At 45.7% G+C, this 19927-nt stretch overlaps 1 protein-coding gene across 2 annotated transcripts in view; it reads left to right on the top strand.

Moving 5' to 3' along the window:
• HEATR4 (HEAT repeat containing 4) overlaps positions 1-19927 on the top strand; it is a 357461-nt gene that overhangs the window by 262776 nt on the left and 74758 nt on the right. The window contains exon 2 of one of the 2 annotated variants that reach the window (XM_063644180.1): positions 382-6388. The gene's annotated coding sequence lies outside the window, so the exon portion shown is untranslated. Of the gene's footprint in view, positions 1-381; positions 6389-19927 lie in introns of those variants that run through there. The other variant, XM_055288864.2, reaches the window with a different exon arrangement.

Raw genomic sequence — 19927 nt, forward strand, 5'->3', positions numbered from 1 at the left:
ATATGAATTTAGTTTAACCAGTTTAATTGTGATGTCATAAATGAAATCAGTGTAGCCATTTAAAGTTATATAGCAGAAGAATATATGATGAGCATTTTTCCATGAAACTGATGAAAAAAGCGGGTTAGAGAACAGTATAAATATACTTTTTACCAAGATATTAACATATTTTTTAAAAAGACTAGTCAAACACTACCCCAGTAGCTGAATGCAGTGGTGCATGCCTGTAGTTCCAGCTGTTAGGAGGGAGGCCTAGGCAGGAGATTGCTTGAGCCCAGGAGGAGTTCGATATCAACTTAGGCAACAGAGCAAGACCTCATCTCTTGGGCCGGGCGCGGTGGCTCACGCCTGTAATCCCAGCACTTTGGGATGCCGAGGCAGGTGGATCACAAGGTCAGGAGATCGAGACCATCCTGGCTAACACAGTGAAACCCCATCTCTACTAAAAATACAAAAAATTAGCCAGGCGCGGTGGCAGGTGCCTGTAGTCCCAGCTACTCAGGAGGCTGAGGCAGGAGAATGGCATGAACCTGGGAGGCAGAGCTTGCAGTGAGCTGAGACTGTGCCACTGCACTCCAGCTTGGGTGACAGAGTGAGACTCCATCTCAAAAAAAAAAAAAAAAAAAAGACCTGATCTCTTAAAAAAAAAAAGCAGAAAAGATAAGACATGAAAATTAAAAAACACACACATCTAACTACTTCAAACTGTTGTTTCTTGAGCCTTGTGGTTTTATGCATAGTATTTGTTTATTTGTTTTTTAAGATGGGGTGTCTCACTGTGATACCCAGGCTGCAGTGCAGTGGTACGATCATAGCTCACTGCAGCCTCAACTTCCCAGGCTTAGACAGTCCTCCCACCTCAGCCTCCTGAGTACCTGGGACCAAAGGCATGCACCACCACACCTGGCTAATTTTTAAAATTATTTGTACAGACGGGGTCTCCCTATGTTGCCTGGTCTCGAAATCCTGGGCTTAAGCAATCCTCCCACCTTGGCCTCCCTGAGTGTTGGGATTATTGCGATTATAGGCGTGAGCCACCACACCCAGCCATGTTTCTTTTTTTAATTCTTTTTTTTTTTTCAAGGCAGAGTCTTGCTCTGTCACCCAGGCTGGAGTGCAGTGGTCTGATCTCGGCTCACTGTAACCTCTGGCTCCTGGGTTCCAGCGATTCTCCTGCCTCAGCCTCTTGAATAGCTGGGATTATAGTCACGTGCCACCACAGCCAGCAGATTTTTGTATTTGTAGTAGAGACGAGGTTTCACCATGTTGGCCAGGCTGGTCTCAAACTCCTGACCTTGTAATCTGCCCGCTTCAGCCTCCCAAAGTGCTGGGACTACAGTCATGAGCCACCGTGTCTGGCCTTAACTCCTATTTTTTTAGAGGCTAGGTCTTGCTTTGTCACCCAGGCTGGAGTGCAATGGCACCATGATAGTTCATTGCAGCCTTCAACTCCTGGGTTCAAAGGATCCTCCCACCTCCTCTTCCCAAACAAGTGACCCTCCCACCTCATCATCCCAAAGTGCTGAGATTACAGGCATGCATGGCCTCATTTTAACCTTTTTTTTTTTTTTGAGACAGGGTCTTGCTATGTTGCCCAGACTGGTCTTGAACTCTGGCCTCAAGTGATCCTCCTGCCTTGGCCTCCCAAAGCGCTAGAATTACAGGCATGAGCCACTGGAACAAACCCATTTTAACCATTTTTAAGTGTACAAGTCAATGATATTAAGTACATTACATTCTTGTACAACTATCACCATTATCCATTTCCAGAACTTTTGGAGTCTCGCTCTGTCCCCCAGGCTGGAGTGCAGTGGCGCGATCTCGGCTCACTGCAACCTCCGCCTCCCAGGTTCAAGTGATTTTCCTGCCTCAGCCTCCCAAGTAGCTGGGACTACAGGCATGCACCACCACACCCAGCTAATTTTTCTATTTTTAGTAGAGATGGGATTTCACTGTGTTGGCCAAGCTGGTCTTGAACTCCTGACCCCAAGTGATCTGCCTGACTCAGCCTCCCAAAGTGCTGGGATTATAGGCGTGAGCCACCACGTCTGGCCCAGAACTTCTACATCATTCCACAATGAAACTCTTTACCCATTAAACTATTGGGGGAACTCGCCCCAAATATTTCAATGTAGGTTCTTTCTATTTTCTGTAAGAGTTGGCCAGCTAAGAAATAAAGAGAGACAGTACAAAGAGAGGAATTTTATACCTGGGCCGCCAGGGGTGACATCACATATCGGTAGGACCGTGATGCCCACCTGAGTCTCAGACCAGCAAGTTTTTATTAAGGGTTTCAAAAGGGGAGGGGGTGTAAGAACAGGAAGTAGGTACAAAGATCACATGCTTCAAAAGGCAAAAGCAGAACCACTAATAAGGGTCTAACAAAGATCACATGCTTCTGAGGGAACAGGACAAAGGGCAAAAGCAGAACCACTGATAAGGGCCTAACAAAATCACAGGCAAAGGGCAAAAGCAGAACCACTGATAAGGGTCCAACAAAGGTCACAAGGCAAAGGGCAAAAGCAGAACCACTGATAAGGGTCTGTGTTCAGTGGTGCATGTATTGTCTTGATAAACATCTTAAACAACAGAAAACAGGGTTGGAGAGCAGAGAACCAGTCTGACCACAAATTTACCAGGGTGGAGTTTTCCCAACCCTAGTAAGCCTGAGGGTTCTGCAGGAGACCAGGGCATATCTCAGTCCTTATCTCAACAGCACAAGACAGACATTCCCAGAGCAGCCATTTATAGACCACTCCCCAGGAACACATTCCTTTCCCAGGGTATTAATATTAATATTCCTTGCTAGGAAAAGAATTTAGCAATATCTCTCCTACTTGCATGTCTGTTTATAGGCTCTCTGCAAGAAGAAAACTATGGCTCTTTTTGCCCAACCCCACAGGCTGTCAGACCTTATGGTTGTCTTCCCTTGTTCCATAAAAATCACTGTTATTCTATTCTTTTTCAAGGTGCACTGATTTCATATTGTTCAAACACACGTTTTACAATCAATTTGTACAGTTAACACAATTATCACAGTGGTCCTGACGCGATGTACGTCCTCAGCTTACGAGGATACCAGGATTAAGACATTAAAGACAGGCATAAGAAATTATAAAAGTATTATTTGGGAACTGATAAATGTCCATATTAAGATGAAATCTTCACAATTTATGTTCCTCGGCTGCAGCTCCAGCCGGTCCCTCCATTCGGGTCCCTGACTTCCCACAACATTAAACAATAACTCCTTATTCCCCCCTGCCAGCAGCCCCTGGAAACCACTTTTCCATTTCCTGTCTATGAATTTGACTACTTTAGGTACCTCATAAAGTGTAATTATACAGTATTTGTCCTTTCGTGTCTGGCTTATTTTGCTTAGCATATTGTCTTCAAGGTTCATCCATATACTTACAGCATATCATAATTTCACTCTCCTCAGAAATTTTGCTCTGTCACCCAGGCTCTGGAGTGCAGTGGCAAGATCATGGTTCACTGCAGTCTCAACTCCCAGGTGCAAGCAATCCTCCCATCTCAGTCTCCCCAGTAGCTGGGACTACAAGCACGTGCCATCTCATCTGGATACTTTTTAAGTTTTTTGTAGAGATGGGGGTCTCACTTTGTTGCCCAGGCTGGTGTTGAACTTGTAGATTCAAGCAATCTTCCTACCTCGGCCTCCCAAAGTGCTGGGATCATAGGCATGAGCCACCTCATCCAGCCATTTCATTCCTTTTTTTTGAGACAGAGTTTCACTCTTGTTGCCCCGGCTGGAGTGGAGTGGCACAATCTTGGCTCACTACAACCTCCTGGGTTCAAGTGATTCTCTTGCCTCAGCCTCCCGAGTAGCTGGGACTACAGGTGTGCACCACCACGCCTGGCTAATTTTTGTATTTTTAGTAGAGACGGGGTTTCACTGTGTTGGCCAAGCTGGTCTCGAACTCCTGACCTCGAGTAATCCATCCACCTAAGCCTCCCAAAGTGCTGGGATTATAGGCGTGAGCCACCGCAGCTGGCCCATTTCATCATTTCATTCCTTTTTTTTTTTTTTTTTTGAGACGAAGTCTCGCTCTGTCGCCCAGGCTGGACCACAATGGCATGATCTCGGCTCACTGCAACATCTGCCTCCTGGGTTCAAGAGATTCTCCTGCCTCAGCCTCCGGAGTAGCTGGGATTACAGGCGCCTGCCACCATGCCCAACTAATTTTTGTATATTTAGTAGAGATGGGGTTTCACCATGTTGACCAGGCTGGTCTTGAACTTTTGACTTCAGGTGATCCACCCTCCTCGGCCTCCCAAAGTGCTGGCATTACAGGCGTGAGCCACCATGCCTGGCCCATTTCATTCCTTTTTAAGGCTGAATAACATTCTGTTGTATGTATCTTCCACATTTTGTTTATCCATTCATTCACTGATGGACATTTGGGTTGTTTCCACCGTTTGGCTATTGTGAGTATGCTGCTATGAACACGGGTGTACAAATATCTGTTAAAGACCCTGCTTTCAATTCTTTTGGATATATACCCAGAAGTAGAATTGCTGGATCACATAGTAATTCTATATTTAATTTTTTGAGGAACCTTCAACAGAGTTTTGATATATTTTATTAGAGACAGGGTCTCCCTCTGTCACTGAGGCTGGGGTGCAGTAGTGCCATCATAGCTCACTGCAGCCTCAAACTCCTGGGCTGAAAGGATCCTCCTGCCTTAGCAGGGTTATAATATTTAATTTTTTTAGTCTTTTCTTTTCTTTTTCTTTCTTTCTTTTTTTTTTTTCTGAGATGGAGTATTGCTCTGTTGCCCAGGCTGGAGAGCAGTGGCCCAATCTCGGCTCACTGCAAGCTCCGCCTCCCAGGTTCACACCATTCTTCTGCCTCAGCCTCCCCAGTAACTGGCACTACAGGTGCCCGTCAACACGCCCAGCTAATTTTTTTGTATTTTTAGTAGAGATGGGGTCTCACCGTGTTACCCAGGATGATTTCGATCTCCTGACCTCGTGATCTGCCCGCCTTGGCTTCCCAAAGTGCTGGGATTATGGGTGTGAGCCAGAGCGCCTGGCCTAGTCCTTATTTTTCATACCAGAAAACGTACCCTCTCGCTCTTTTATGGGGGTCCAACCGTCTGAGTGCAGCTTGAGCCCAAGTGCTAAAGTCCATATTCAGGTTGGTCAGCAGCAGCAGTCTTGCCTGGAACCAAGAGATGGACCACCTGAATGAATAGCATGACCTGGGTCAACGAGACAGAGCCTTAGGCCCGGAAATCTTTCCTGCTGTCAGGATAAATTAGTTTGTTTCACAACAGGACTCCTGAAGATCAGAATTTCCATATCTGTAAGACTTCTATGACTTAAAGAATTTCTGTACGCGTGAAATTATACTACTAGAAATACAAGACTGACTGCACTTCACTCTGGTCGCCCAGGCTGGAGTGCAATGGCCTGATCTTGACTCACTGCAACCTCTGCTTCCTGGGTCCAAGCGATTCTCCTGCCTCAGCCTCCCGAGTAGCTGGGATTACAGGCATGCGCCACCAGGCCCAGCTGATTTTCTTTTTAAATTTTCTATTTTTAGTAGAGATGGGGTTTCACCATGTTGGTCAGGCTGGTCTCTAACTCCTGACCTCGGGTGATCCGCCCACTTCAGCCTCCCAAAGTGCTGGGATTACAGGCTTGAGCCATGGCGCCTGGCTGAGGTATATTTTTCAAAAAATGACCAAGAAGCTGGGGTGCAGCGGCTCACAGTTGTAAATCCCAGCACTTTGGAAGGCCAAGGCGGGTGCATCACTTGAGGTCGGGAGTTTGAGAACAGCCTGTCCAACATGGTGAATCCCCATCTCTACTAAAACTACAACAATTAGTGGGGCATGGTGGTGTGGCCTGTAATGGGAGGCTGGGACCGGAGAATTGCTTGAACCTGGGATGCAGAGGTTGCAGTGAGCCGAGATCACACCACTGCACTCCAGCCTCGGCGACAGAGTGAGACTCTGTCTCAAAAAAAAAAAAGAAAAAGTCCAAAAATTCCATGAAATCACCATTCAATGAATAATCAATAAATAAGATGCAATTTCTCAAAGCTCAGTTTACAAAGAAGGAAATTTAATAAATAGTTGAAGATACCCCCGACTGAACCCACAAGTTCTCTGACTAGACTCATGGAATTCTAAAGAGCTGGTTGCTTGGAGACTGATAGAAACAGCTTTGGAACCTAAGAAACCAAGGAAGGCTTAAGATGCAGAACCTTGCTTCTCTCTGAGGACTGCCTTGTAGGAGGCCATTTGGAAAGTAATTTTGAAACACTGCTCCTTTGCCAGTATCTGAAAGGTGCTGGATGGTGTCAGCTGGAAGATGAGAGGCAACCTGAGGTAGCTGAAAAAACTTTGGATTAGGTGTCAAAAGGGTCAGTACTACTTCAGATACCAACCAGTAGGGTGATCTTAATGATGTCTCTTCTCTCTGGGTCCCAGTTTTGGGATTTATAAAATCAGGACATTAGGCCTGGTGCAGTGGCTCATGCCTGTATTCCCAGCATTTTGGGAGGCCAAGGTGGGAGGATCGTTTGAGTCCAGGAGTTCAAGACCAGCCTGAGCAACATAGTGAGACTCTATCTCTACAAAAAAACAAAAACGAATTTAACCGAGAGTGGTGCTATGTGCCTATACTCCCAGCTATGTGGGAGGACTGCTTGAGCCCAGGAGGTCAAGGCTGCAGTGAGCCATGATTGTGGCACTGTACTCCAGGAGAGTGAGACCCTGTCTCAAAAAAAAAAAAGAAAAAAAAAAGGCATTAGACCAGGTCATCTTTATAGCAGAGTTTCCAGAGTAATCTCTGGAGATAGCCGTATAGCTGTGTGAGTGCATGGCGAGAAATTAGAAAGTAGAGGGGAAAAAATGAGGGGAACTTTTTGAGGGCAAAAAGGGAGAAAGGGGGATTTGAAACAAGCCAGGTTAAGCAGCTGTTCCCTAATCCCACTCTCCCCACTCACCAGGCTTCCTTCATACACCCCACTGACACCCTTTGGGCTGTGCTTTCTTTAAATATAATGTGTATTAAACCTGAGAGCTTGTGAAAATGCAGATTTCTAGGCCTCACTTGCAGGCTACTGAATCAACATTCTGGGAGTAGGACACAAGAGTCTGATGCAAAAGTTTCTGTACCCATATCTATTCCAGGCACAGTCCCAGCATTTCTGGAGGCCAAGGCAGGAAGATTGCTTGAGTCCAGGAGTTTGAAACCAGCCTGGACAACATAGTAAGACCCTGTCTCTACAAAAAACAGTTTTAAAACATTAGCCAGGCATGGTGGTGGGCACCTGTGGTCCCAGCTACTGGGGACGCTGAGGCAGGAGGATTGCTTAAGCCTGGGAGGCAAGGCTGCAGTGAGCCATGACTGCCACTGCACTCCAGCTTGGGTGACAGAGTGAGGCCCTGTCTCAAACATAAATAAATAAACAAAAAACTATATCTAACAAACACCACCCCAGAAGCTGACTGCACACTCCTGGACTCTACCTCAGAACTTCAGAATCAAAATCTGTTGGTAGAGATGAGAGTATTATTTTTTTAAAGCTTTCAGAAGATACTGATACTAAGGCTTACTGCTTTTTCGTCTTTTCTTTCAAGGCAGTTTCCTCTATTTTAATAACAAGGGAGTATGCAAGATATTACTCCTTTTAGTACACGTTTCTCAACCTACTTTGACCACTTGTACAGGATAAAGGTATCAGACCAGAGGTTGAGGGTAAGGGACTGATAAGCAAACAGAAAAGTAGAACTAAATTTGGAATCTCTGAGATACTACCCATTTTGAGTTGAGTTCTGTATTCATAAAATATTAGAGGCAGGAGAGGAATTTAGTCCAACTCCTACGTTTTCCAGTTGGGGATTTAGGAAGTTCATCGGGTTTTAACTAGAGGCATGTGGCCTAACCCTTCCAACCTCATTCCTACCCTTCTAGCCCAAGTTCCTAGAAATGCAGATAATGCTGGTGGGTTGCTCATTCCAGGGTCTGGTCTACAGTTATGCCAGGATTGACTTAGTCAATTTTTTATGCTGTCTGTGTACAAAAGGACCCAGGACCTGCCACTCTGCTTTTGGTTCTAGAGGGCTATTTGTTGGAAGTGGGGTGCTGCCTCATAATGCTGGTCACGTAATGTGTAAGTTTAGATAATAAGGAGCCTCCAAACTCCATTAATAAGTCCTTTCTTCCGCCGGGCGTGGTGGCTCACGCTTGTAATCCCAGCACTTTGGGAGGCCGAGGCGGGCGGATCACGAGGTCAGGAGATCGAGACCATGGTGAAACCCCATCTCTACTAAAAATACAAAAAAAAAAAAAAAAATTAGCCGGGCGTGGTGGCGGGCGCCTGTAGTCCCAGCTACTCAGAGAGGCTGAGGCAGGAGAATGGCGTGAACCCAGGAGGCGGAGCTTGCAGTGAGCCGAGATCGCGCCACTGCACTCCAGCCTGGGCGACAGAGCGAGACTCCGTCTCAAAAAAAAAAAAAAAAAAAAATAAGTCCTTTCTTCCTTCTCTAAGCACCCTCTAATTGCTGAGTACCCTATACCCCTAAATTCTTCCCGAAGCGCCCAGTGCATCTAACTGTAGGACCCAGAGACTTGCCTTCTAAGGACAACAGTCCATCCTCTAATAATAACAATTCCTCACACATATATTTTAGTTTGCAAAGAACTTTCATACATGTTTCTAATTTTGAGCTTCATATCAATCAATACTAAATTAGAACAGGTATCAGACTCAATTTTCAGATTGGCAAACTACAGATTTTAAATTATTTGCCCAAGGTAACATGACTGGGAAGTGACTCCAAGACAGACAAAGACAAGCCAGAACAAGCCTCTTTTGATCAGACCTCGTAATATTTTGTTCTGTCCCCATTCCTTTTCAAAACAGACCTACCATGTGTTCCCTTCCTTCTTAATAAGCCATCATATCGATCATATCGGATGATAATAACTATTCCTCAAGTTTTTTTTTTTTTTTTTTTTTTGAGATGAAGTTTCACTCTTGTCACCCAGGCTGGAGTGCACTGGCGCGATCTTGGCTCACTGCAACCTCTGCCTCCCGAGTTCAAGCGATTCTCCTGCCTCAGCCTCCTGAGTAGCTGGGATTATGGGTGCCCGCCACCACGCCCGGCTAAGTTTTTGTATTTTTAGTAGAGAAGGGGTTTTACCATGTTGGCCATGCTGCTCTTGAACTCCTGACCTCAGGTGATCTGCCCGCCTCAGCCTACCAAAGTGTTGGGATTACAGGCGTGAGCCACCATGCCCAGCCTCCTTAAGAATTTCTAATAATTGATAATGGTAATATGGTATTCTTTCTGGGATGTTTGCATTGTAACTAAAGATTATTTATGTCACAGGCTAAAGAGCATTTATCTGGGGACACCCGAAATCACTCCTTTTTTTTTTTTTGAGATAGAGTTTCGCTCTTGTTACGCAGGCGGGAGTGCGGTGGCACAATCTCAGCTCACTGCAACCTCTGCTTGTCAGAGTCAAGCAACTCTCCTGCCTCAGCCTCCCAAGTAGCTGGGATTACAGGCGTGTGCCACCATGCGTGGCTAATTTTGTATTTTTAGTAGAGATGGGGTTTCACCATGTTGATCAGGCTGGCTGGTCGAACTCCTGACCTTGGGTGATCCACCTGCCTCAGCCTCCCCAAATGCAGAGATTACAGGCGTGAGTCACCGCACCTAGCCAATCACTCCTTATAGGTAGTCATCTGGGATGAAACCAGTCCTCATTCCATTTTTCAACTGTTTAGGATCAAATTGCCCCCTGCCTTAGAAGCAAGATGTAGACACACTGATGTGTTAGGAATGTAAAATGTTTTAGAAGAATGAAGAATATGCAAGGAAGGAGAATATTAATATTCTTTTCATTTGACCATTCATATTCAACCAGTGAGGAACTCCTCTTAACAAGAATCTTGTAAGACAGGTCTGGTGTTGTCAAAATCTCTCACTCTTTTTTTTTTTTTTTAACTAAGAATATCCTTATTTCTCCTTCATGTTTGAAGGCTGTTTTTGCTGAATATAATATTCTAGATTGGAAGTTTTTTTCCTTCAGCACTTTGTCACCCCACTCTCTCCTGGCCTGTAAAGTTTCTGCTGAGAAGTCTGCTACCAGCCATATTGGAGCTCCTTTATGATGTTATTAATATGCCCTTCTTTTCTCTTGCTGCTTTTAGGATCCTTTTTTAGCCTTGACCTTTGAGAGTTTGATTATTATATGCCTTGAGGTAGTCTTATTGAGGCTGAGTTGGCTTGGTGTTTTATGACCTTCTTATACCTGTGTATTCATATCTTTCTCTAGTTTTAGAAAGTTCTCTGTTACTATTTCTTTTTTTTTTTTTTTTTTTTTTTTGAGACGGAGTCTCACTGTCTTCCGGGCTGGAGTGCAGTGGTGCGATCTCTGCTCACTGCAAGCTCCGCCTCCCAGGTTCACGCCATTCTCCTGCCTCAGCCTGCCGAGTAGCTGGAACTACAGGCGCCCGCCAACACGCCCGGCTAATTTTTTGTATTTTTAGTAGAGACGGGGTTTCACCGTGTTAGCCACGATGGTCTCGATCTCCTGATCTCGTGATCCACCCGGCTCAGCCTCCCAAAGTGCTGGATTACAGGCTTGAGCCACCGCGCCCGGCCGCTATTTCTTTAAATAAACTTTTTACACTGATCTCTCCCTCTACATTCTTTTAAAGGCCAGTAACTTCAACTTGCCCTTCTGAGGCTATTTTCTAGTTCTTGTAGGCATGCTTCCTTTTTTATTCTTTTTTTCCCTTTACTCCTCGGACTGTGTATTTCCTTTTTTATTTTAATTTTTTTTTTTTGAGATGGAGTTTCGCTTTTGTTGCCCAGGCTGGAGTGCAGTGGCACAATCTCGGCTCACTGCAACCTCTATCTCCCGGGTTCAAGCGGTTCTCCTTCCTCAGCCTCCCGAATAGCTGCGACTACAGGCGCCCGCCACCACGCCCAGCTAATTTTTTGTATTATTTAGTAGAGACAGGGTTTCACCATGTTAGCCAGGATGGTCTCGATCTCCTGACCTCATGATCCACCTGTCTCAGCCTCCCAGAGTGCTGGGATTACAGGCGTGAGCCCGCGCCTGGCCAGAACATAGACAATTTTTAGAGCAGTGAAACTATTCTATGTGATACTATAACGGTGGATGCATGTCATTATACATTTGTCCAAAAGTATAGATGTAGAACAAATACCAAGAGTGAACCCTAAAGCAAACTAGAGATTTGGGGTGATAATGATATGTCAGTGAAGGTTAATCAATTGTAACAGATGTACCATTCTGGTGGGGGATGTTGATAGTGAAGGTAAGGGAACTATGCATGTTTTGGGGGCACAGGGAGTATATGGGAAATCTCTGTACCTTCTGCTCAATTTTGCTATGAACCTAAAACTGCTTTAAAATGTAAGACTTAAAAAGAAATAAGTAAACCACCCAGATAGCTCAGTTGGTAGAGCATCAGACTTTTAATTGGAGGGTCCAGGGTTCATGTCCCTGTTCGTTAATTTTTTTTTAACTTTTTAATTAAACACAAAAAAGAAAAGTAAATGTATTGGATGGAAAATCAAGAGTGGGTCTGGCTTAACAGTTGATTGATCCAATGGCTAAATGATGACACCAGGAACCTCTTCTTTCTGTCTTTTCTGCCATTAATAACATCATAAGGTGGCTGTCAGCGTAATTGGGGCCTCATCCTTTTTTGCTTATATTGAGTAGGAGAAAGAAGATTCAGACTTCTAAGAAAGGTCTAAGTCACATATTGTCTCCTGTCATGGAATGTTGAAATTGGCTTAAACCAAATGGAGATTGCCACCATTGCGCCTGGGCTCAGGGTGGAGTTAGCATTCCCTGGAACCCATAGCTGCAGGGGAAGGGGCAATAAAATCAGGAATTCTCCTAAAAGAGAGAAGTGTAATATATGCTGAGCAGGTACCTGACAATATGAGTGTAACGAGGAACTTCTCATGATGGTACTGATGGCTTTTTGAAATCTAGGGCAAGAAAGGACGCTTTGAAAATTTAGAGAGATAGGCCGGGCTCGGTGGCTCACGCCTGCAATCCCAGCACCTTGGGAGGCTGAAGCGGGCAGATCACTTGAGGTCAGGAGTTTGAGACCAGCCTGGCCAACATGGTGAAACCCCGTCTCTACTAAAAATACAAAAATTAGCCGGCGTGGTGGTATGCACCTGTAATCCCAGCTATTCAAGAGGCTGAGGCAGGAGAATCGCTTGAACCCAGGAGGCAGAGGTTGCAGTGAGCCGAGATCGTGCCATTGCACTCCAGCCTGGGTGACAAGAACAAAACTCCTTCTCAAAAAAAAAAAAAAAAAATTAGAGAAATAAAATACGGGTCTAATAGGAGTTATGATTATTAATGGGGCAAATTAAGGAATTTGGAAGTTGGAGACTGACTTTGAGAAGATTGGGGTGTATTTAGATTTTAACACAGAGTTTGACATAAAATATATGTTGGAAAACAAGAAAATAATTAAGCACATTAGCAGTATTTTGCTGCTACATAGTTCTCCCCCAGTTTGTCTTCAATCCTCAAAATCAAGTGGGAATGGGAGGTCCCATGGAAACAAGTCAGGGGAGATAAATTAAATCCACTTGTGTTCCTAGCAGAAATTTTACTGATAATCAGAATAGTAATAAGTATTGAAATAAAGCAAAAACAAGTGGATGGGCTAGGTGCAGTGGCTCATTCCTGTAATCCTAGCACTTTGGGAGACCAAGGCAGGCAGATCACTTGAGGCCAGGAGTTTGAGACCAGCCTGGCCAATGTGGCAAAACCCCATCTCTACTAAAAATGCAAAAATTAGTCAGGTGTGATGGCCCACGCCTGTAGTCCCAGCAATGTTCCGGGAGGCTAAGGCAAGAGGATTGCTTGAACCCAGGAGGCGGAGGTGGCAGTGAACCAAGGTGGCGTCACTACACTCCAGCTAGGGTGAGAGAGCAAGACTCTGTCTCAAAAAAGAAAAAGAAGAAGTGGATGTTGCCAAAAGGGGAGCGGGTGGGGGGGGGGGGGGCAAGAAGTCTGTGTCAAAATATATCCTATTTTTGATAAATCTCCAAACAAGTATGCAAATACTCCTGTCAGTAGGCTCAATCAACAGTCTGTCTTGACACCCTGAAGCTAATGCAGAGAAAAAATGCCCAAGAATGACTGGCAGCTGATCGTGGGCTGAAGAAATCATCTATTTTTTTTTTTTTTTTTTACACCAGGCAGGGAATCATCTAATTTTTCTATATTAGGGAGGAAATTGAGTAAACTCAATATTCTGTGGTAATATCACCATAAAACTAAGACAGAAATACAAACAAATAATTGAACACTCATGGACTTCAGTATGGAACTAAAACACAAAATGTTTTGCCAGCACTTTGGGAGACCCAGGTGGGAAGACTGCTTGAGGCCAGAAGTTTGAAACCAGCCTGGGCAACAGAGCAAGACTCCATCTCTACAAAAAATTAGCCAGGTGTGGTAGTGCATACCTGCGGTCTCAGCTACTCAGGGAGGCTGGGATGGGAAGATGGCTTGAGCCCAGAAGTTTGAGGCTGCAGGTGAGCTATGATCACACCAATGCACTCCAGTTCTGGGCACAGAGCAAGACTCTGTCCCTAAAACAATTTTTTTTTTTTTTTTTTTTTGAGACAGAGTCTCACTGTGTCACCCAGGTTGGAGTGCAGTGGTGCAACTTGGGTCACTGCAACCTCCACCTCCTGGGTTCAAGCAATCCTCATGTCTCAGCCTCCCAAGTAGCTGGGACTACAGGTGCATGCCACCACACCAGGCTAATTTTTTGTATTTTTAGTAGAGGCAGGGTTTTACCATGTTGGCAAGGCTGGTGTCCCACTCCCGACCTCAGGTGATCCACCTGCCTCGGCCTCCCAAAGTGCTGGGATTACAGGCATGAACCACTGAGCCTGGCCTCTAAAAAAAAATTTTTTTTTTTTCTTTTTGAGACAGAGTTTCGCTCTTGTTGCCCAGGCGGGAGTGCAATGGAGCGATCTCGGCTCATGGCAACCTCTGCCTCCTGGGTTGAATTGATTCTCCTGCCTCAGCCTTCCTGAGTAGCTGGGATTACAGGCATGCGCCACCATGCCCCGCTAATTTTGTATGTTTAGTAGAGACAGGGTTTCTTCATGTTGGTCAGGCTGGTCTCGAATTCCCGACCTCAGGTGATCCACCTGCCTCGGCCTCCCAAAGTGCTGGGATTACAGGCGTGAGCCACTGTGCCCAGCCTAAAAAAATTTTTTAAGTGAAAATAAAAAATAAATGTTTTCAATGAGAAAAGAAGAAATCACACTGGTTTGGCCGTTTATGTGTTCTTTTTTTTTTTTTTGAGACACAGTCTTACTGTGTTGGCCAGGCTGGAGTGCAGTTGTGCCATCTCGGCTCACTGCAACCTCCACCTCCCAGGTTCAAGCAATTCTCCTGCCTCAGCCTCCCAAGTAGCTGGGATTACAGGTACCTGCCACCACGCCCGGCTAATTTTTGTATTTTTAGTAGAGACGAGGTTTCACCATGTTGGCCAGGCTGGTCTGGAACTTCTGACCTCAGGTGATCCACCTGCCTTGGCCTCCCAAAGTGCTGGGGCTACAGACATGAGCCACTGCACCCAGCTGGTTTACATGTTCTTACAACTCCAATGAGCTGATTCATTTTCCCACTACGTTTGTTTACTTATTTATTTATTTATTTATTTATTTAGAGACAAGGTCCCACCACTTTGTCCACCCTGATCTTGAACTCCAGGCCTCAAGAAATCCTCCTGCCCTGGCCTCCCAAAATGTTGGGATTATAAGTGTGAGCCACGGGGTCTGGCCCCCATTTTACTCCATAGCTCCCAATTGATGTTTACTTTAAAGTTTGGTCTTCCACAAATATGAATTTGTTTGTTTGTTTGTTTTTTGTTTTTTAGACAGAGCCTCCTGCAACTGTTGCCTAGGCTGGAGTGCAGTTGCACAATTTTAGCTCACTGCAACCTCCGCCTCCTGAATTCAAGCAATTCTCTTGCCTCAGCCTCCCAAGTAGCTAGGATTACAGGCACCTGCCACCACACCTGTCTAATTTTTGTATTTTTAGTAGAGGCAGGGTTTCACTATGTTGGCCAGGCTGGTTTCGAACTCCTGACCTCAAGTGATCCACCTCTCTCAGCCTCCCAAAGATTATAATAAAAATAATCTTTTTACTATAGATAAGCCTTTGGTCTGTGTGCGGTGGCTCACACCTATAATCCCAGCACTTTGGGAGGCAGAGGTGGGCAGATGCTTGAGGTCGGGAGTTTGAGACCAGCCTGGCCAACATGGTGAAATTCCATCTCTACTAAAAATACAAATATTAGCCAGGCGTGGTGGTGGGCACCTGTAATCCTAGCTACTTGGGAGGCTGACACAGGAGAATCGCTTGAACCCAGAAGGTGAAGGTTGCAGTGAGCCGAGATCCCGCCACTGCCCTCCAGCCTGGGTCAGAGAGCAAGACTCCGTCTCAAAAACAAACAACAAACTAGGCCTATAAACCAAAGCTGACCTCTTGCCTGTGTAACTGGAGCTGGTTACGTATTTCACTGACAGGTACTGGTCATAAACCTGTTTATCAGTGTTTATCAAATGTAGAACAAGAGTGGAATCAATGATCCTCTATCAGACCCTAAAGTGCCTAACCTGTGTCCCCACCTCATAGTCACCTTAGCTTAGCTACAGCCTCACTGAACAGCAATGAGAATCTTAAGAATGTAACTGCTGCTTCCCCACCTGCTTTTCCCACCTTTTGTGCCATACGTATCCCCCGTTAGAAAATGGTGCCTCACTGAACCTCCTTCACGACATATTCTCGGTCTATATGGAGTCTGTGTTCCTTAGCTTAAGTCCTGAAACTTGACTCAGAATAAATCTGTGATTTCTCTAAGTTCTAATGCTGTTATTTCACTTTTCAATCAACATTATAAAAGTTGTTTGTCAGAGGCCGGGCATGGTGGCTCACACCTGTAATCCCTGCACTTTAGGAAGCTGAGGTGGGATCACTTGAGCCCAAGAGTTCAAGACTAGCCTGGGTAACATAGGGAGACCCCATGTCTACAAAAAATACACACACACATGCACAAACACACACACACACATTAGTTGGGCATGGTGGTGCACCTGTGGTCCCAGTTACTAGGGAGGCTGAGGTGAGAGGATCGCCTGAGCCCAGGAGTTCAAGGCTGCAGTGAACCGTGATTGCACCACTCCACTCCAGCCTGGGCAACAGTGAGACCCTGTCTCAAAAAAAAAAAAGCCCAGGCGCAGTGGCTCACGCCTGTAATCCCAGCACTTTGGGAGGCCGAGGCGGTTGGATCATGAGGTCAGGAGATCAAGACCATCCTGGCTAACACAGTGAAACACCATCTCTACTAAAAATACAAAAAATTAGCAGGGTGTGGTGGCAGGCGCCTGTAGTCCCAGCTACTTGAGAGGCTGAGGCAGGAGAATGGCATGAACCTGTGAGGCAGAGGTTGCAGTGAGCTGAGATCGCGCCACTGCACTCCAGGCTAGGGGACAGAGCAAGACTCCGTCTCAAAAAAAAAAAAAAAAAAAGAAAGTTGTTTGTCAAGAATTCTCATTGGTTTACAGATATAACATCATTGAGTGATTGGCTATATACTGTTTAACTATAGGGTGTATGGCATTTCTTTCCTTTCTTGAGAAGGAGTCTCACTCTGTCACCCAGGCTGAAATGCAGTGGTGCGATCTCAGCTCACTATAACCTCCACCTCCCAGGTTCAAGGGATTCTCCTGCCTCAGCCTCCTGAGTAGCTGGGACTACAGGTATGCACCACTACGCCCAGCTAATTTTTTTTCTCTTTTTCTTCAAGATGGAGTCTTGCTCTGTCACCCAGGCTGCAGTGCAGTGGTGCAGTGGTGGTGTGGTCTTGGCTCACTACAACCTCTGCCTTCCAGGTTCAAGCTATTCTCCTGCCTCAGCCTCCCAAATAACTGGGATTACAGGTACCTGCCACCATGCCCTGCTAATTTTTGTTTGTTTGTTTTTTAGACGGAGTTTTGCTCTGTCGCCCAGGCTGGAGTGCAGTGGTGTGATCTCAGCTCACTGGAACCTCCGCCTCCTGTGTTCAAGAGTTTCTTCTGCCTCAGCCTCCCAAGTAGCTGGGACTACAGGCACGGGCCACCATATCCGGCTAATTTTTGTATTTTTAGTAGAGACCAGGTTTCACCATATTGGCCAGGCTGTTCTCAAACTCCTGACGTCGTGATCCACTTGCCTCAGCTTCAGAAAGTGCTGGGATTACAGTCGTGAGCCACTGCTCCTGACCTTTTTTTTTAATATTTTTAGTAGAGACAGGGTTTTACCATGTTGGCCAGGCTGGTCTCAAACTCCTGACCTCATGATCTGAACTCCTGAACTTCAGCCTCCCAAAGTGCTGGGATTATAGGCGTGAGCCACCGCACCCAGCCTAATTTTTGTATTTTTAGTAGAGATGGGGTTTCACCATGTTGCCAAACTGGTCTCGAACTCCTGACCTCGTGATCTGCCTGCCTCAGCCTCCCAAAGTGCAGGATTACAGGTGTGAGCCACCACGCCCAGCCTGGGTATATGGCATTTCATGCTTCTTGGCATTGCTTAATCTAGAGCCTACATTACAAGTGGTTTCAAGAGATCATTAGTTCAACTAGGAGTGAGATGTGACAGCTATCATATTTTAAGTGCTTCTCTGGGCCTGATAATTTAAAGGGGCTTGCATTTCTCAGATAAAAAGCCTTTTTTTTTCTTTCCTCATGACTATAGTTAATAGTGTATTATATACTTGAAATTTCCTAAGACAGTAGATCTTAAGTGTTGCTATGGTCTGAATGTTGGTGTCCGCTACCCACCCTAAATTCAAATGTTAGAACCATCAGAGGACAAAATTATAATTAATTTAGTTAAAAATCTCAATTGCAAAAAAAATCTTAAAAAAAAAAAAGAAAAAAAGTCTTAATTGGCTTTATTGCAATTCTAAGATCAGGTAACACTTCATTCCATAAAATAGAGTAAGTATTCAGATGAGCTGAGCAGAAGTTGGCTTTTACAGACAGAGAAAAGCTGAAAAGAGCAGAAGCAAAGAACAAAGAGCTTCCTGGTCATTTCAAAACTATTTTTCTCGTAAGGTGGGCATCAAGGAGACAGAACAATAGAAAAGTAACTGATTAGTTACTTAGTTACTTCAGGCTAATTTTTTTTTACTTTTTCATTGTTTTTATTTTTAATAGAGACAAGGTCTCACTGTATTGCACAGGCTGGTCGGGAACCCCTGGGCTCAACAATTGGCCTCCCAAAGTGCTGGGATTACAGGTGTGAGCCAACGCGCAGGACAAGGCCCTCTTTTTTTTTTTCTTTTTTGAGCTGGAGTCTTACTCTGTTGCCCAGGCTGGAGTGCAGCAGCACTATCTTGGCTCACTGCAACCACTGCCTCTCTGGTTCAAGCGCTTCTCCTGCCTCTGTCTCCTGAGTAGCTCGGATTACAGGCCCCCACCACCATGCCTGCTAATTTTTTTTATTTTTCATAGAAACAAGGTTTCACCATGTCGGGCAGGCTGGTCTCCAACTCCTGGTCTCTAGTGATCCGCCTGCCTTGGGCTCCCACAGTGTGGGGATTACATAAGTAAGCCACCACGCCCAGCTGGCTAATTCTTTTGTGTACAGATTAAAGCAGAGGGGAACCTCATTGTCATGACAATTGAAGACCAAAACTGGCATGTTTGGGAAATTGGCTGTTATTTCTCTCCTGATTTCTCAGAAGGCCAGGTAACACTTCAGTTTAGGTTGGGTGAAACTTTAGCATGGGTGACGCCATTTTGGTTTTCAGTCTTGTCTGTTGGGGCCTAGTGCTAGAGCCTAGTCCAAAACAATGGCGTTAGTGGGGCATGGTGACGCATGCCTGTAATCCCAGCTACTAGGGAGGTTGAGACACAAGAATTGCTTGAACTTGGGAGGCAGAGGTTGCAGTGTGCCAAGATTGCGCTGCTGCACTCCAGCCTGGGAGACAGAGCAAGACTCTATCTCAAAAAAAAAAAAAAAAAAAAGAGCAAAACAATGGTCTCCTATACTTGTTTTTTTCATTCCCTTCCCAGTGTATCCTCCACAGCAATAATTTTTATTTAACAAACCTAATACCCAATGTGATACTACTTTTTTATTTTAATTTTTTTGGAGGTCTAGTCCCGCTCAGTTGCTCAGGCTGGAGTGCAGAGGTGCAATCCCGGCTCACTGGACCTCCACCTTCTGGGTTCCAAGTGATTCTCCTGCCTCAGCCTCCCCCGTAGCTGGGATTACAGGCAAGCCCTACCAAGCCCGGCTAATTATTTTTTGGATTTTTAGTAGAGATGGGGTCTCACCATGTTGCCCAGGCTGGTCTTGAACTCCTGAGACCAGGTAATCCGCCCACCTCAGCCTCCCAAAGTGCTGGGATTACAGGTGTGAGCCACCATGCCCAGCCTCAATGTGATAGTATTAAAAGGTGGGAACTTGGCACCTGGGGGAGAAGAAGGGGAGGCACAGGACCCCAGAAAGTGTCTTGAGCAGGAGGCTTGTGTCCTTCGGGGTGGGGCACCAGCCCTGGTGCTGACCTGTGACCTTGCCCTGACCTAGGCCTGTCCTGCTGGGCCAGGCAGGGTTTACGGCAAATGAGCGAGACAAGGTGGCCAGGCCGTGAGCCAGGAACAGTGGGAATCAGGGATGCCAGATAGTGTGTGCCTGGGTGGGGGAAACCCAGGATAGGGCCCATGGGGGATGGAAGGGAGCTGGTGGGGGAGCTGCCCACACAGACAGGCCTGGGTGGCACCCAAACGGTGTGGGGGTCAGGGGCCTCAGACTCATGGCATAAGACAGGCATGAGGTGTTGGGGGTCTGGGTGAGGGGGTTGACA

Source organism: Symphalangus syndactylus, chromosome 8 (assembly GCF_028878055.3).
Source record: "Symphalangus syndactylus isolate Jambi chromosome 8, NHGRI_mSymSyn1-v2.1_pri, whole genome shotgun sequence".
In the NCBI taxonomy this organism is placed as follows: domain Eukaryota; kingdom Metazoa; phylum Chordata; class Mammalia; order Primates; family Hylobatidae; genus Symphalangus; species Symphalangus syndactylus.